This window comes from Trichechus manatus, unplaced genomic scaffold (genome assembly GCF_000243295.1).
Source record: "Trichechus manatus latirostris isolate Lorelei unplaced genomic scaffold, TriManLat1.0 scaffold00021, whole genome shotgun sequence".
NCBI lineage: Eukaryota > Metazoa > Chordata > Mammalia > Sirenia > Trichechidae > Trichechus > Trichechus manatus.
The window spans coordinates 13,174,854-13,193,615 of NW_004443957.1; the positions used below are offsets into that span (position 1 = coordinate 13,174,854).

An 18,762-nucleotide genomic window follows, 5' to 3' on the forward strand; every position below is an offset into this window, starting at 1 on the left:
ACTAGCCTGAAAGTTTGAAGATTTAATCCAATTTCTGACTCTCAATGGCTTAAGTCACTGTGTGGAAAGACCAAGGTAATTTGTGGCTCTGCTTTGCCATCAATAGCATTTCTGCCTTTTGACATAGTTTTGTACTTTTAATGCCATGTTAAAGCAGAAAAGAATTTTTTTATAGGTAAATGAATGAACGAGATCCCTTTGAGCTCTAATGTTCTGTGGTTTGATCATACTGAGCCTCACTACACAGCACTTAAATTGAACATATATCTTCAAAGACAGAATACTTAAAATAGTGGTAAATCAGTTCTTTTCTAAACCAAACCAGAGACAGAACAACGAAAAGTCCACTCTTAAGGGACTCACAGCATATTGGGAGAGAGTCATGTAACACAATTATAACACAATGTGATGGTACCACACAGAAGATTAGGTAGGAACATGGGAGGGAGAATGACTAATTATGTGAAAGCACCAGGGAAGTGTTCTCAGAAGATCTGAGGCTTGATTTGAGAGTTAAAAGGATAAACTGGAGTTTGCTTGTCAGACAGTGGAAGGGCATTCCAGAGTAAAAGAACTGGTAGATGCCAAGGTTCAGAACTGTTAAAAACCTGGACATATTTAGAAGTGGAATGTACTTGGCATGGCTGGAGCAGTGCTATTTAAGCTTATTTTTGCTCTTGTAACCCCTAAAAGACTTTTGAAAAACTATGCACCCCTTCACACATTCTTAGAGTAACATAAAAAAATTTAATTATAAATTTAAATAGTAGCAAAGAATGTAATTTCTGGCACATCAAAAACATTGGCATCTCAAGATAAAACTGATGAATCATTCTTCTAAATGTATCAATACCATAACGATTTGATAATCACCATCATTCATTTAAGGAGCCCTGGTGGCACAGTCGTTAAGAGCTTGGCTGCTAACCAAAAGGTCGGCAGTTCGAATCCACCAGCTGCTCCTTGGAAGTGATATGGGGCAGTTCTACTCTATCCTATAGGGTCACTATGAGTCAGAATTGACTTGATGGCAATGGATTATCATTCATTTAAAAAGCGCATGGCCATGCACTCTTTTTTTAACATTAGGAAATTATTTATCATTTCTTTTTCTCTTTTGTGTTTTCATTCTACTTCCCCTACAGAACTTTATACTAATGTAGCATATACCTGTATTTTTTTCAAAGTCTTTTGTTGGTCACTTACTTTTCTGCTAAAAACATATTCTGTTTAAGACAATCTTTTTTGGATCATAAGTTTTTTAATTAAACCTTTTTGAGATAATTATATATTCACATGTAACTCGGTTGTAAAAAATAATAAAATGAAATTAGTGTACACTTTACCCAGTTCCCCACAAAACCAACATCTTGCAAAGCTATAGTACAATATCACAATCAATATATTGACATTGATACTTATCATAAGTTTTAAAGTGTTCAAAACTTCTCAACTGATTTATTTGAAATTACTTGTCCACAACTGATCAAAACAATATTTTAAAATGTTGATTAATCATTATTATGCAGAAATTAAAATAGGTAGGAAATGCATACTTTAATGAGATTTTTTTCCCCAAAATTAGTTTTCATGTTTGTGGGTGAATAATAATCATTCAGAAGACAAGACTCAGCATCAATTATATTGCTTTGTTTTTTCCTTTATAGCTCTAGATGCTGAGAAACTTTGTTCACATAAATGTGTAGATGAGAAAAGAGGGGTTAGGCTTGACTGACTGTGTTGATGATGGTGCTAAGGAAGAAAATATAGGAAAAGGAGGAGCAAATAGGGAGCCTGTTTGGTTTTGGATACATTGAGTTTGGGGTCTCTACAAATTAGTCTGAGCAGGTATTTCCACAGGAGTGGGAGGAAGACCAGGATTTAGGGGTGTACCAGAAACCAGAAGAGAAAGAGGTTTGAGAAAGTCCCCTGTGGTCCAGAAAGACGACTACTACAGAGAGATGAAGTAAGTACAGGACATTTTGGCCGAATTAGAGAGGAGAATCTGTTAGCCTGGCACAGGAAGTTAGACATGTTGGAGTGCTCTGGTTCAATCAGACTTCTAATTGTCATAGACTGTTCTAGGGAATGTCTATATGGCCACGGAACACTCAGAGATCTTGAACAGATCACAAGCCAAATGCCCCAACGTGTGTGAGACCCAAGAACTCTGTGGGAGGGAACTTGAACCGGGCTCATAATGGGGGTTTAAACACACAGGGTCTTCAAATGAGACCAGACAATGTGACCCTTGTAGGAAAAAATATATATATATTTGAATGAAGGAGTGGGCTATGACTTCATACAGACAAGAACAAATGGAATCTTGAGCAAGTTATTTCCCTAGGCCTTAGTTTCTTCATGTGTAAAATAGGGATTATAAACACCTGAAAGAGTGCCTGGCACGTAACCCAAAAACCCAAACCAGTTGTCCTCAAGTCAATTCTAACTCATGGTGACCCCATGTGCACCATAATAGAACTGTACTCCACAGGGTTTTTAATGGCTGATATTTCAGAAGTAGATTGCAGGCCTTTTTTCTAACTGGCACATAATAGGGCTCGATAAATACTAACACTAAGATAATTAGTAGTAGAAGTTCCAAATACTGTGTGTCTGTGGTTGACTTTCTTTCTTGGTCCTACCCTTATCCTCATGCCTCACCTCCAGCTTAGAGTTTTTAGAGCCCTGGAAAGAAGTAGAGCTATTCATAAGAAGCAAAAGGAGTTTTCTTGTAAGTCAGAAAAGGAAAGGGTAAGTTGTGGTGATCAGTTTGCAGGAGGTGAGCAGCTGTGATGTAAAGTCTATGAATATCTTAAACCCAAAGGAGTCAGGGAAGCAGCATTCACCAGGGTGAGGTGCGGTGTGGCAGCTGTCTAGGGGAAGGCAAAGCAACAACAGTGTAGAGGACAGGGGGAGGTGAAATCAGCAGAAACTAGATCACAGATGAGATTCACTTCTTCACCAAGAGCTTTTATAGTGGGTCTCCAGGACACACCTCAACTTCCTCCTAACCAAATAGTCGGATATTGAGATTAGGGTGTTACAGCAATTGTGATACATTCAGAAACACTCTGAGTGAAGCCTTCGTCACTGATTTGACAAGTGGGAATTCTTTAGTAATTTTAGCCAAATTGTTTCTCTGAAGTACAGCTACAGAAACCAGAATGTAGTAGGTTGAAGAGTCTACAAAAGGTGAAGAGGAGAATGTGGATCTTTCAAGAAGCTTAGCTGTGAAGGCAAAAGAAGTAGTATAGAGGAGGTGATAGAGGATGAATGATGAATCTAAGAAAGTTTTAAATTGAAAGAGACTTGAACATGTTTATAGGCTGTGGAGAATGCTAGTGGAGAGGGAGACTTGATAGGTGGCTACACTGAGAGGCATCCCAGCATTTGTAGATCATAAAGGTGTTAACTGGATTCCATGTATTCTGATGGAACTAGTCTTTAAATGCCTAGTCTAGAGCAAAGCCATTCTTGCTGCTATCCACTAGTCTTCTCTTTACTATGCCAAAGCAGAGCAGTTCTTTGTGGAGATAAGGAATAAACAAGGTGTATAAACTGGGGCACACCGTGTAAATAGGGATTATAGAATCATTGATTAGGCAAGGTATGTGATATGAGCAAAATGAAAACTGTTCCTGGAAATTACCCTCTGGCTGCTACTGTAGATTAGTTCATTGTCAGAAGATGGCATTCAGCATCTTCGGGCTTGGAACTCAATGAGCCCCTTTGGATACTGAAAATCTTAAGCAAAATTACCCTCAGATATAAAGTTCATGCCCTGAAACTGGAGTACCTGAAAAGATTCACTCTCTTATAAACACATGGAGTAAATAATCACTCATCTTTATATGTGGTGATTTTAAAGGCCTTCTGTTTTAGAACATGCTTTAATAATCGGTGAATCTTTGTTTCCCCAAACAGTGCCAGTGACATACAGCAGATGCATAATAAATGATGAGTGAATGAATTAATTACAGAAAATATCTTTCTCACTCTGTACCTAAAATGCTTCCATGAGGTTGTATGTGTGAGACTGTGTGTGTGTGTCTGTGTGTGTGTGTGTCTGTGTGTGTGTGTTAAGCACTGCTCCCATGCAGAAGCAAAGAAAGGGTTACCTATTAAGTCTCCAGTGCCTCAGTAATAGCATTTTCAGTTGTAATATATCAGATCACTTTTTTCCCCATGATGTAGAGGTGATGAGAAAGCCCCGAGTGCTTGACAGGGTAGGTAGGAGTGGCTGAAAGCGTATAAAAGAAGACCAAAGGTGACATCAGACTCTGCAAAATCGTTGCCCTCTACGCATTCTTGTGTTGGCTCAGTCCTGTTTGGAACATAGACTTCCTTCTAATGAGACCACAGGCTGTAAACTAGGAAGCCAATGTAAGATTTGGAGGTGAATGGTTTCTGGGCTAGTTCTATTAAAGGTTCACTTCCCTTTCTAGCTTCTGTTACTTTCTTTTTTTCTCTTCTCCATTTGTTCCTCTCCCTTTGTCTATTTCTCCACCTCTGTCGCTTTCTTCCGTTGCCCTGGCCCCTAGTGCTCCTTCCTTGGACCCCAAGGTGTACGTTCTGGCATTGTCCCTTAAACTTCGTTGTGGAGACTTGGGAAGTGTGTTTTAGCTAGTGACTGGAAGTAATCATGTAGGCACCTGCAGACCATTCCTCAACCTCCCTGTTTTATGGGCATATAACATTCAGCCCTAAAAGTTTTACAGAACTGTTCTGAAGTCATTTTAAACAGTGTCTTTTTCTCAGACTGCCCGAGTTTTCTTAATAGAAGTGGCTTTGGGAATTGTTCTCTTTACCACGAGCCACTCTAGTGGCTTGTGTTAAGGCTGGGAAAAGCCAATTGGAACTTGGAAACATAGCATGCTTTGGGGAGCTTGGCTGTCTGCTACTGAGATTTCATCTTTTAATCAGAAACTTCTCTCTCTTTTCTTCCCCTCCACCATCCCCTAGACCACACAAAAACCCTGTCTTATTGTTTTAGCTTGTCCCTCATAATCAAGGCTGAAAGGTCTTCCAGGAAGGCATTTGTGCTCCCTCTGCCAGTCCATTAAACAACATCTGTGCCCCACGTGGCCACCAGTTGCTAAATCCTGGAAGCCCCATTCACATTGTGTTCTGTGTACAAACTGGTACTACTGGAATTTATTGAGTTCAAGTCTCTAGATACACATTTAAGTATGCAGCAGATGTAACTTTATTTATTTTTCTATAATTGAATTGAATTTATATTTCGAGCCCACATGTTGATGGGTAGTGGAATTTACCCTCAGTGAATTAAGCCTCTTTCTCCTGGAGTTATATGACTGTACAGATGGCTTATACCTGCCAAGGCAATGGATGGATCCATTTTGTTTTTAGTCATCAAGTGATGCTTGTCATCTGGGATGACTCGTGTTCCTGTTCACAGGGTCTCACTCTCAGGGAATCTTTTGGGAGGCTCTCTGTGACCCTTGGAAACCCTGGTGGCGTAGCGGTTAAGAGCTATAGCTGCTAACCAAAAGGTTGTCAGTTCGAATCTACCGGGCACTCCTTGGAAACTCTATGGGGCAGTTCTACGCTGTCCTGTAGGGTTGCTATGAGTCGGCATCGACTCGACAGCAATGGGTTTGGTTTGGTTTTGGTTTCTGTGACCCTTCCTGGTTAGAGTCACTGGTCAACAACTCCTCTTTAGAACTGGACCACTTTGTCATGAATCCATCACTGGAATGAGGCAAGGCCCCCCTGCTATCAGTTCATACAAACCTACTTTGGAATTTTCTTCCTTCTCCATGATCTTGAAAGGCATGGTTATAGCCCACTTTACCTGGACTCAATACTCTCTATACATTCCCATTGCTTTCCATTTATCTCTTTTCTCTTCCTCCAACTTAGGGGAACCTTTTCTAGGCTAAGATGATGGTGGAGGTGGTAGTGTGAAGGTAAGGCTGGATATACCATGGAGAATTCTCAGGGCCTGAATGGCATATGCTTTGGAAACCCCACAGCCAGAAAAGGACTTCTTTTTTCCTTGCTTTTCTCTCTGTTGTTTACTCCTAATGAAGTAACAAATGCGGAACAGTGTGCCTTCATGAACTGGGGATGTTACAGAGGTAAGGGAAACAAAGAACCACTGGGAGAAAATGTTATTTCCAAAATATTTTCCTCCATTTAGTCTGTTGCTTCAAACTTTCCTCTGTCCTTGTCATTAGGTCCCTATGTAGTCTTGCAGGAGGAGTGTTGGAGAAGGGAGTGGAGGTGGAGAGAGTCTGATAGCATATCAGAATAAGGGTTGAGAAGCCAGGATTGGACTTAGTTGAAAACATATATTGATGTGTCTTTTCACTTCTTGTTTCAATGTGGCAAATGAGAGCAGAAACCACAAAGGAGATGATCCAATTGCAGGGGAGGAGCCCCCCCATCCAAATCCTTTCACCATATTTTATTTATTAATTTTATCCTCCAAGATGAAGAGAGACAAAAATAAGAGTGGTTTTGAGTCTAGAAAGTGATAATTACATACTCTATAACTAAAAAAGGGGAAAGGAAGAGATTATTGACACTATTGGAAAAAGGTGTCCTGTATAAATCTAACCTACCATAAAGGTATATGAAGAATTAAGCTAACAGCCTCAATCCCTTAAAATTTCCTTTCTTCCCAGAATCACTAATTTCAGGCTGCTAGGCATCAGTTTAAACAAAAATATGTTGTCTGTGAAGGGAATGGGCACTGATCTGTAACCATATCTGAGTCTTATGTGTCTTCTGGGTGTCCACGAGTCTCTGGGTCAGAACAACATGGAAGCAAAGTGTGAGCATCTTAGGGGCAAATGAGAGCTCCTTGCATGAAGATGATTGTCATCTATAGCTGGTGATGTCTGGTTTCACTCTGGGAGGTCTGTCCTGTTCCTAGTCAGACCCTAACTTCCATTCTCTTGATAAATGAAGATGGTTGGGTAGGAGCCAATGAGGGGTGGGGTCAAAGGAGTGTGTGCTGCTAGGCTGCATTATATAATTAAAATAACACTGACAAATTCTCTTATATATGTCTGGAGTTACTTTCTTTTAGGAAATAATCTAAATGCTTCTTTGTCTACATTATCTTTTTTAATCTTGAGAACAACCTTTGAAGTAGGAACTCTTATTATTCCCATTGAGCAGATCTGGAAACAGCCTTTAGAGCTTTAAAGGAATATCCTCAATGTTAGGATCAATACATTTCCTGTCAGTGTCCACAAAGAAGGAGCCCTAGTCATTCCAAAGGCCATCTTATGAGAAAGGCTTCTCCACAGTGGTGTAAGGACCCACTTTAACCACTCAGAGTCTGACTCATGCTGCTGGTAACAAAAATGGTGCAAAGTGTGGGGCATAGGTATCAATTTCAGGTCATGCTGACTTATTTGAATATTAATATAAAATGGTACTGAAGAGTAGCATTTAGTACTATGTTTTCATTATTCTTACAATCTTGCACATTTCTGCTAAGGGGTGGTACAGTGTAATAGATCAATTTTGTGTGGACTTTCTAGCCATGGTCTTATAACTCCCACCCAAGTGATTGGCAGGCCTGTGTGATAGGGTAATTGTAGCCCACCAAAGAAGTTGGTCAGTTTTCCCATCCTGTTGGGCTTGAAATGAGCCACCCCAAAGGTGGGAGAGAGAAAATTCCGTCACTGCCAAAGAATAGCCAGGAGCCAGCATGTACTTTGGACCCAGGATACCTGTGCTGAGAAGCTTCTGGACCCAGGAGAGAGAGAGCCTGCCACAACCAAGGAAGGGGAGACCAGTAAGAGAGACCCAAAGGAACAAGAAAGCTGAGTGCCTTTGGGCAGAGACTGAGGGCCAGGGAGAGGCGTGCCTGCGAGCACAGCTGGGAAGAGGCTGTCCTGATGGAAGAACGGTATCCGTCAGTGTTCCTGAGCCTGAACTGTAACCTGTTACTTCCCTAATAAACCCCATAATCGTGAGTATGGTCTGTGATTTCTGTGTGGCTGTTGCAGCAAATTATCCAACCTAGCAGAGAAGTAGAGAGTCTTGTGGAGGGGATGGTTGGTGTCAGAATTGGTAAAGAAGGCAGAGAGAGGAGGCCTGTCTGACCACATAGGAATCAGCCTTGGGTTGTTGATCCTGAGTCTTCTTCCCCCTTGTGAAGTTAGAGGAGATCAGACACCAGCCCCAAGCCATTTTTACAGGTGGGAATTCACAGCCCCTCAGAACCTCCTTGTTCAGACCCAATGGAACAGCTCAGCAGGTGGAAAGTTCAGAAAGGGGTTGCCATTTTGGGAAACTCAGTTCTTATTTATTATCATGTTTTGTTCCTTCTTAATTAAAAAAAGGTCTTACATTCATCTTTTTAAATTTTGTGCAATTTTTATGCCTCATTCAGACTTTGGCATGAATACACTTGTTTATTGTTTGTGTGGGTGTATGTATATATATATATATATATATATATGTTTGTATTTGTACACCCAGAAACACCTTGGAAGAAAGGCATGGCAATCTACTTTGGAAAGATCACAGCCATTGAAGACTCTATGGAGCACAGTTTTACTCTGACACACAAGGGGTTACCATGAGGCGAGGTTGACTTGATAACAACTTGTTAGTAGTTACTTATGCATATATATGTGTGTGGTGTGTGTGACCCGGAGTTAGAAAACAAAAAAGGAAAAACATGCTCAGCATTTCTTAAACTGAAAAATCTGAAGAAAAAATTCAAGCCTTGAGTTGCAATATTGAAGGATTCTATGGGCGAAATATTGAACAACATAAAAAGCATCAAAAGAAGATGGAAGGAATCCACAGAGTCTGTACCAAAAAGAATTGGTCAATGTTCAACCATTTCAGGAGGCAGAATATGATCAACAACTGTTGGTAATGAAGGAAGAAGTCCAAGCTGCACTGAAGGCATTGGTGATAAACAAGGCTCCAGAAATTGATAGAATACCAATTGAGATGTTTCAACAAATAGGTGCAGTGCTGGAGGTGATCACTCATCTATGTCAAGAAATTTCGAAGACAACTACCTGGCAAACTGACTGGAAGAGATCCATATTTGTGCCCATTCCAAAGAAAGGTGATCCAACAGAATGTGGAAATTATCGAACAATATCATTAGTATCACATGCAAGTCAAATTTTGCTGAAGATAATTCAAAAACAGTTGCAGTAGTACATTGACAGGCAACTGCCAGAAATTCAACCCGGATTCAGAAGAGGACATGGAATGAGGGATATCATTGCTGATGTGAACTGGATCTTGGCTGAAAGCAGAGAATACCAGAAAGATGTTTACCTGTGTTTTACTAACTATGCAAAGGCATTCAATCGTGTGGATCATAACAAATTATGGATAACTTTGTGAAGAATGGGAATTCCAGAACACTTCATTGTGCTCATGGGTAACCTGTACATAGACCAAGAGGCAGTCCATCCAACAGAAAAAGGGGATACTGCATGGTTTAAAATCAGGAAAGATGTGCATCAGGGTTGTATCCTTTCACCATACCTATTCAAACTGTATGCTGAGCAAATAATCCAAGAAGCTGGACAATACGAAGAAGAACACACATCACATCAGCATTGGTGGAGGATTCATTAATAATCTGTGATACACAGATGACACAACCTTGCTTGCTGAAAGTGAAGAGGACTTGAAGCACTTACTGATGAAGATCAAAGACTACAGACTTCAGTATGGATTACACCTCAACATAAAGAAAACAAAAATCCTCACAACTGGACCAATAAATAACATCATGATAAACAGAGAAAGGATTGAGGTTGTCAAGGATTATATTTTACTTGGATTCACAATCAATCACATGGAAGCAGCACTTAAAAAATCAGATGACGTATTGCATTGGTCAAATCTGCTGCAAAAAACCTCTTTAAAGTGTTAAAAAGCAAAGATGTCACCTTGAAGACTAAGGCATGCCGGGCTTAAGCCATGGTATTTTAATTGCCTCATACATATGCAAAAGCAGGACAATGAGTAAGGAAGACCAAAGAAGAATTGACGCCTTTGAATTGTGGTGTTGGCAAAAAATACTGAATATACCATGGACTGCCAAAAGAACAAACAAATCTGTCTTGGAAGAAGTACAGCCAGAAAGTTCCTTAGAAGCAAGGATGATAAGACTTTGTCTCACATACTTTGGACATGTTATCAGGAGGGACCAGTCCTTGGAGACAGACATCATGCTTGGTTAAGTAGAAGGTCAGCAAAAAAGAGAAAGACCTTCAATGAGATGGATTGACACAGAGACTGCAACAATGGGCTCAAGCATAACAATTGTGAGGACGGTGCAGGACCGGGCAGTGTTTAGTTCTGTGTACATAGGGTTGCTATGAGTCAGAACCGACTTGATGGCACCTAACAACAACAGCATATACGTGCATATATTTTTTTAATTAAAACTTGAGAAAACTTTGCTAATCTAAATTGTGAAACAAATTAATGCCTTTCTTCTCTTACGCCCATGGGTGTATGAGTGTATGGGTGTCTGAGTGAGTGATTAGTAATTTAACAAGAGTGGTGTAGTTGGAATACAGAGTCACTGAGGAGAACCATGTGGGACCCTTGTAAGGATGAGTGCAGATGGAGAGAATAAACTGGTGGGCAGGGTGTGAGAGTTAACAGGCAGGGAATCTGGGTCAGTTAAAAATCCGTAGCAGGTTAGACAGTAGAATGCCTGTTATCTGCTCATTCCTAGCTTTCTCCCTTCCCCTCAGGCTACTGAGAGATGGAAATCTTGGAACACAGACTACAAGGCTGAGGTGGTGACAGTCCACAATAACACAAAGTTCTTCACATGGTATTTATGATTGTCCCACAAAGTCCTGCATGTTAGCTTAGGTAGGCATGGAATGAGAATAGGAAGATCTTAGTGATAAGCCAGTATAGCCCCCTCATTTGACAGATGAGGACATCTAGGGAAAGGCTAAACAGCAGGGCCAAGGACACACAGCATGTTAGGATCAGGACCACCCGCCAAGTTCCTTTCTTTCTAGTCCAGAGTGATCCCATAACCTGTGCTAGCAGGCAGAACTCCTATGAGAGCTCCAGGAGCATAGGATATGTTGCTTTTTCATCAACATATATTGATATACACAGCACTTACTCCCAAATTAAAACATGCAGTGCTGCATTTAACAGAGAGATAGTTAGTAAGCTTATTACTGTATGTTCCGTACAGATGATTTGGGGGCAGAAGTCTCCTTGCTTTGGAACAAAAAATTTAACTATCAATAAGTGTGTGTTAATTGCTTATGTTTTCAATAAAATTTAAGTGCCCGCTGGTTAAACCTATACTCTTCTGTTTCTGAACTGTGCTTTAGGAGTATTACAGAGGAGAACCCTGGCCAGTTGTCCTGGACATAGAGGGGATTTGCTGGGACTGTTGAGAACTTGCATTTTTATACTTCTTCCCTCACGTATAAATAAACTGGTTTATTGAAAGGTGATAATGAATATGTAGCAGAATATTCTTAGATTTTAAAATATCTCATTTGGCATTGAGGCAGGGACTTCTAGAGGTTGGCAAGAGCCCAGTGCTATAATGACCCACCACTCCTACATCCTCTTCACATGTCCCCAGGGGCACACTCCTGGCCATCTCTCCTTCCTTGACACATGCATCCTTTGCCAGTCTTCTTCCTGGAATCTTCATTCTGTTGAGCTCTAATTCCTTTCTCTACCAGTGGAGGAGCTCACTAGAGGACTTTGGAGCTGGACTGACCATAGAGTAAGGGGATATTTGATGTTTTGCCAGAGATAAGACATACGGATAGAAAATAACTATTTATTGTGAGTTCCTTCCTCTCTGCCAGTGTTTTCTTTTTTTAATATTTTATTTTATTTTTGATGAAAACATACACAGCAAAACGCACTCCCATTCCATAGTTTCTAGATATAGCAATCAGTGACATTGGTTACATTCTACACATTGTGTCAATAGTCTCATTTTTTCTGTTCTAGTTGTTTCATTTCCATTTACTTAAACTTCTTGCCACTGACTGTCTTATCTATACTTTAAAATAGCCGTTGACCCTTTGGTTTTCTATAGATAATTTTTTTTTTAACACAGTAGTCAAGGGTGACAATTTTTATTCTTTGAGCTGTACTACTACTTAGTTTAAAGGTGACTTCGGGGAATAGTTTCAGTTCAAGGTTTGAAGAGCAACTCAGGACCATAGTCTTGGGGACTCTTCCAGCCTCAATAGATATAGTAAATTTGGATTCTTTAAGAATTTCAAGTTCTGTTTTACATTTTTCTCCTTTTTTATCAGAATTCATCTGTTGTGTCCTTTATCAGAGGGTTTACTAGTGGTAGCCAGGCACCATCTAGTTCTTCAGGTCTCAAGATGGAGGAGGCAGTGGTTCATGGAGACAGTCTTGTATTTCAGTTCCTTCTCTGATTCTTGGGTTTCCTTCTTTCTCTTTTTTTCCAGATGAATAAAGACCAATAGTTGTATCTTAGATGGTTGCTTATAAGCCTTTAAGATCCCAGACACTATTCACCATACAAGAAGGTAGAATATAAACTTTAAGAACTATGTTATGCCAATTGACTGGGTTGTCCCACGAGACCACAACCCTAAACCCCTAAACCAAGAGAACTAGTCCCATGAGGTGATTGGTTATGTCTAATTAGTATCAGCATCAGTAGCCACCCCCCCATTTAGGTTGTTGTTAATGTTGCAAAATCATATACAACCTAGCTTTTGCCCATTCATTCATTCTCCCTACGTACAGCTTATTGACATAAATTACATCAGTCATGCTGTGCAAACTTCACCCACATTTGGTGCCACCTTTCTCATTGCTGTAAACAAAAAGTGAGTACTACCTAGAGAGTGAGTCCTGGTGGTGTAGTGATTAAGCTCTTGGCTGCTAACCAAAAGGTCGGCGGTTTGAACTCACTAGCCATGCTGCAGGAGAAAGAAGTGGCAGTCTGCTTCCATGGGGTGGTTCTACTCTGTCCTAGAGGGCTGCTATGAGTTGGAATTGACTCGATGGCAACGTTTTTTTGTTTGTTTTACTAGGGAGTGCTTCTCCCTCTCCTGGTAACCACTAATGAACACTCCATTGCCATAGAGTCAATCGCAACTCATAGTGACCCTATAGGATAGGGTAGAACAACCCCATTGAGTTTCCAAGGTTGTAATCTTTACAGGAGCAGAGTGCTGCATCTTTCTCCCATGGAGCCACTGGTGGGTTGGAAGCTCCAACCAATTGGTTAGCACCCAAGCTCTTTAGCCAAATGAACATTGTTGTGTTTAGGTGCTGTCAAGTCAATTCTGACTCATAGCCACCCTGTGTAAAACTGAACAAAATACTGCCCGGTCCTGTGCCATCCTTGTAATCATTGTATGTGCTTGAGCCTATTGTTACAGCCACTATGTCAACCAATCTTGTCAAGGGTCTTCCTCTTTTTCACTGACCCTCTACTTTACCAAGCATGACGTCCTTCTCCAGGGGCCGATCCTGCCTGATAACATTTCCAAATTATGTGAGACATAGTCCATAGTCTCGCCATCCTTGCTTCTAAGGGACATTCTGATTGTACTTCTTCCAAGACATATTTGTTTGTTCTTTTGACAGTACATGGTATATTCAATGTTCTCCGCCAGCACCACAATTCAAAGGCATCAATTCTTCTTTGGTCTTCCTTTTTCATTGTCCAGCTTTCGCATATATATGAGGCAATTGAAAACACCATGGCTTGGGTCAGGCACACCTTAGTCTTCAAGGTGACATCTTTGCTTTTCAACACTTTAAAGAGGTTTTTTTTTTTTTGCAGCAGATTTGCCAAGTGCAATGCGTTGTTTGATTTCTTGACTGCTGCTTCCATGGGTGTTGATTGTAGATCCAAATAAAATGAAATCCTTGACAATTTCAATATTTTCTTTGTTTATCCTGATGTTCCTTATTGGTCCAGTTGTGAGGATTTTTGTTTTCTTTATGTTGAGACGTAATCCATACTGAAGGCTGTGGTCTTTGATCTTCATCAGTAAGTGCTTCAAGTCCTCTAGGTTTTCAGCAAGCAAGGTTGTGTCATCTGTATAACAAAGGTTGTTAATGAGTCTTCTTTCAATCCTGATGCCCCCTTCTTCTTCATATAGTCAATGGGTTTTATGGCAGCCCTACCTCTAGTTTTTTGAGGAACCACCAGACTGTTTTCCACAGTAGTTGTACCATTTTCATTCCCACCAGCAACGGATGAGGGTTCTAATTTCTCCACATCTCCCTCTAATACTTGTTATTTTCAGTTTTTTGTTCTTTTTTTTTTTTTTTCTTACTCATCCTAGTGGTAGTGAAATGGTATCTCATTGTGGTTTTGATTTCCATTTCTCTGATGGATAATGATTTGAGCATCTTTTTATGTGTTTGTTGACCATTTAAATATCCTTTTTGATGAAGTATCTGTTCATGTCCTTTGCTCAGTTTTTGATTGGGTTGTTTGTCTTTTTATTGTTCAATTGTAGGAGTTTTCTATACTTTTTAGATACTAGACCCTTATCAGTTATACCATTCCTGAAGGTTTTTTTCCAGTTTATAGATTGTCTCTTTACTCTTTTGATAATTTTTTTTTGGTGAACATAAGTATTTAACTTTTATGAGGTCTCAGTTATCTAATTTATTTTCTGCTTGTGCATTTGTTGTTGTGTTTGATAATCTATCATTGAAAAAAAATTAGATCCCAAAGTTTGGCTCCTATATTTTCTTCCAAGAACTTTATGATTTTAGATTTAACATTTAGGTCCTTTATCCATTTTGAATTAGTTTTTGTTTATGGCATGAGCTATGGATCTTGTTTCATTTTTCTGTATGCGGAAATCCAGTTTTGCCAGCACTATTTGCTGAAAAGCCTGTTCCTTCCCCACTAAACAGATTTGGCTCCCTTCTCAAAAATCAATTGACCATAGATGTTTGAATTTATTTCTGGGTTTTCAATTCTACTCCACTGGTCTATATGTCTATCATTGAACCAGTACCAGACTGCTTTGATTACTGTACTGTATAATGTATTTTGAAGTTGGGAAGTATGAGGACTCCTACTTTGTCCTTCTTCTTCAAAATTACTTTGGCTGTTTGGGGTCTCTTCTCTTTCCATGTAAAATTGAGGATTAGCTTTTCCATTTCTGTAAAGTATGCTGTTAGAATTTTGATCGGGATTGCATTATATCTGTAGATAGCTTTGAGTAATATTGACGTCTTGACTATATTAAGTCTTCCAACCCATTACCGTGGAGCATCTTTCCTGGCAGTGTTTTCTGAATTGTGCATCAAGGAATCCAATATTCCAGATATGTCAAAAGGTATTATACCCCAAGCAGGTTCTGTGTTCAAATAAGTCTGGGAAGCAGTGGGTTAAACAAAATTACTGTAAGACTTTTCAGGGCCTTTAATGTTATAATTCTAATGTACGTTGTGAATCTTCAGGAGGAAGGTATGACGTGCTCTATTTTTCTCAAGAATATTTAACCACTGATATCAGCTTTTTTCCTCCAAAGTATCAGCTAGGGCCATAAATACAATTTGGGAAAATCCACTTGGTATAGACACTTAAACCTTCTATGTGAATCATTGCCTTCCAAGGTCCTATGTCTAGCAGATTAGTTTTTGAATCCAAAGCTTAACTAAAGGTAGGGAAAGGAGGAGTGTTGAGAGTGGGAAGGAAAAGAACAAGAAAGAGTATGAAGTATACATAGTGGAAAAGTGTGGTGAAGAAGAAGAATGAAGAGGGTGAAGGCACTTAAAAAGACAATTGAGAGCGAGAAGAGAGAACTGTTATCTTAGGACATCTTTATTGATGTGAAAGTTGATATTGCTGTTTGAGAACTGAGCAAATACTTGTGTGTGAACTTTGATGATGATTATTACTATAATTGGATACGCAAAACATGAAGCAATAGGCATCTTGAAAAGTAGAGCTACTGCATTTGACCAGGTTTATTCAAATACTAGACACTCTGTTATTGAGCTAGACTAGTTTTCAAGTTATTTTAATGCTATGTTGATGTGATAGTAATGTTGTACAAATGAGAGAAATATAAATAAAATAGTTTTATAAAAGGAAAAGAAAAGATAATGTTGGAGAGTAAGAATTTTTACTGTAAGTGGTAGAAATGGTAAACAATGGAGGGGAGATCTAGCTATATTTTGGAAGTGAAAGTAGACAATATCATATCTCAAGATGAGGCTGAGCATGGCTTGGTGAATGTCAGCATGTCTAAGTAGACTGGGAGAGACTAAGACTTGGATTTAAAAACTGCCCTTTGCAGTAAGGTAATCACTAGAAAGGCAAATTGAGCCATCCATTAGGCAGAAACCAGTGGGCATGGTACTAGATCCCAGGTGACCATGTCCTGCACATAAAACCATGTATATACACCTACTCCTCACATATCAACCATCACATTATCTAACATTTTGCATTTACGACAATAGTAAAAAATCTACTATCTGACTATTTTGCACATTAATGACATACATCTGCAGTAACGAATGCCATGGTGCAAGGTGAGAGTAAAGCTTCCTGTGATGTTTATCTGTCAGCTTGGCTGGGTCATGATTCTTAGTGGTTTGGAAGTTATGTAATGATGTAATTTGGCAGTTATGTAATGATGCAATTTGACAAGTATGTAATGATGTGGTCATTCTCCATTTTCACATCACTAATTTTTTTTAAATAATAACATGGCCTTTGGAACCTAACCATGTCAATAAGTGAAGAGTGGGTGTAGTTGTCTATAGGACATTGTTTGGAGTTCAGGAATAGGATATATTCTCTGGAGTATGGTCTGCCAAGAGCAAGACAGAGCTGTTCTTCTCGAGGGCCTGTTATACACAGCAGACTATTGATACAGAAAGGGTTCACGTATGAGAAATGAAGGAAGCCCTGAAAACTGGTATCAAACCTGGGACAGAGGGGTAGGCCAGCCTATAAACACAGACAAGGATGACTCTGGATCATAGAGAATTGATCCAAAGTTGGTGAAATCACCAGCCTCAAGTCCTAGAAATGAGACTAGGCCTGAGCCTATCAATTTGGGTTAAAGAAGTAAAGTCAAGTGGTTCCAACTATGGCAGAGGATAGTCAGGGGTTGGGACCCCAGCAAGTTGGACAGATAGAAGTTGGAGCTCTCAGGGGTCTTTAGCCTTTCATTTTGTAAAATCCAGTGACATTGCCAGGTATTTCATCTAAGCCCAGATTGAATGCAGTGAACTCTTCTCTGAAGCATCTCCCTTGGCATTTTCATGGAGAGATTTTGGGAAGTTAGAGCACAGAATACTCCTGCAGTTCCTGTGATACTCTGAATTTCATAGTGGCTTAGTTGGGCTTGTCTTACCGGTTGTTAGTTCTGTGAGAGTTGTTGTTAGGTGCCATCATGTCAGTTCCAACTCACAGTGACTCTATGTACAACAGAACAAAACACTTACCTGTGTTTGAGCCCATTGTTGTAGCCACTATGTCAATTCATCTTGTTGAGGATTTTCCTCTGTTTTGCTGACCCTCTACTTTACCAAGCATGATGTCCTTCTCCAAATAGTAGTCCCTACTGATGACATGTCCAAAGTATGTGAGACAAAGTCTTGCCATCTTTGCTTCTAAGGAGCATTCTGCTGTACTTCTTCCAAGACAGATTTGTTTGTTCTTCTAGCAGTCCATGGTATATTCAATACTCTTTGCCAACACTGTAAGTCAAGAGCATCAATTCTTTGGTCTTCCTTACTCATTGTCCAGCTTTCACATGCCTATGAGGCAATTGAAAATACCATGGCTTGGGCCAGGCATACCTTAGTCCTCAAGGTGACTCTTTGCTTTTTGACACTTTAAAGAGGTCTTTTGCAGTAGATTTGGGCAGTGCAAAACATCATTTGATTTTTTGACTGCTGCTTCCATGGGTGTTGATTGTGAATCCAAGTAAAATGAAATCCTTGACAACTTCCGTATTTTTTCTGTTTATCATGATGTTGCTTCTTGGTCCAGTTGTGAGGATTTTTGTTTTCTTTATGTTGAGGCGTAATCCATACTGAAGGTTGTAGTCTTTGATCTTCATCAGTAAGAGCTTCAAGTCCTCTTTGCTTTCAGCAAGCAAGTTTGTGTCATCCACGTATCACAGGTTATTAATGAGTTTTCCACCAATCCTGATGCCGCGTTCTTCTTCATATAGTCCAGTTTCTTGGATTATTTGTTAAGCATACAGATTAAGTATGATGAAAGGATGCAACCCTGATGCATATCTTTCCTGATTTTAAACCATACAGTATCCCCTTTTTCTGTTGGAACAACTGCCTGTTGTTCTATGTACAGGATCCACATGAGCACACACAATGAAGTGTTCTGGAATTCCCATTCTTCGCATAGTTCTCCATAATTTGTTAAAATCCACACAGTTGAATGCCTTTGCATAGTCAGTAAAACACAGGTAAACATCTTTCTGGTATTCTCTGCTTTCAGCCAAGATCCAGCTCACATCAGCAATGATATCCCTCATTCCATGTCCTCTTCTTAATCCGGGTTGAATTTCTGGCAGTTGCCTGTCAATGTACTACTGCAAGTGTTTTTGAATTATCTTCAGCAAAATTTTATGTGTGTGATATTAACGATGTTGTTTGATAATTTCCTCATTCTGTTGGATCACTTTTCTTTGGAATGGGCACATATATGGATCTTTTCCAATCAATTAGCCAGGTAGTTGTCTTCCAAATTTCTTGGCATAGACAAGTGAATGCTTCCCGTATTATATCTGTTTGTTG

At 39.7% G+C, this 18,762-nt stretch overlaps 1 protein-coding gene across 1 annotated transcript in view; it reads left to right on the forward strand.

Annotated features, from left to right (window-relative positions):
- The window catches only part of PAPPA2 (pappalysin 2), a 335,895-nt gene that overhangs the window by 143,670 nt on the left and 173,463 nt on the right, over window positions 1-18,762 (forward strand). The window lies entirely within an intron of this gene.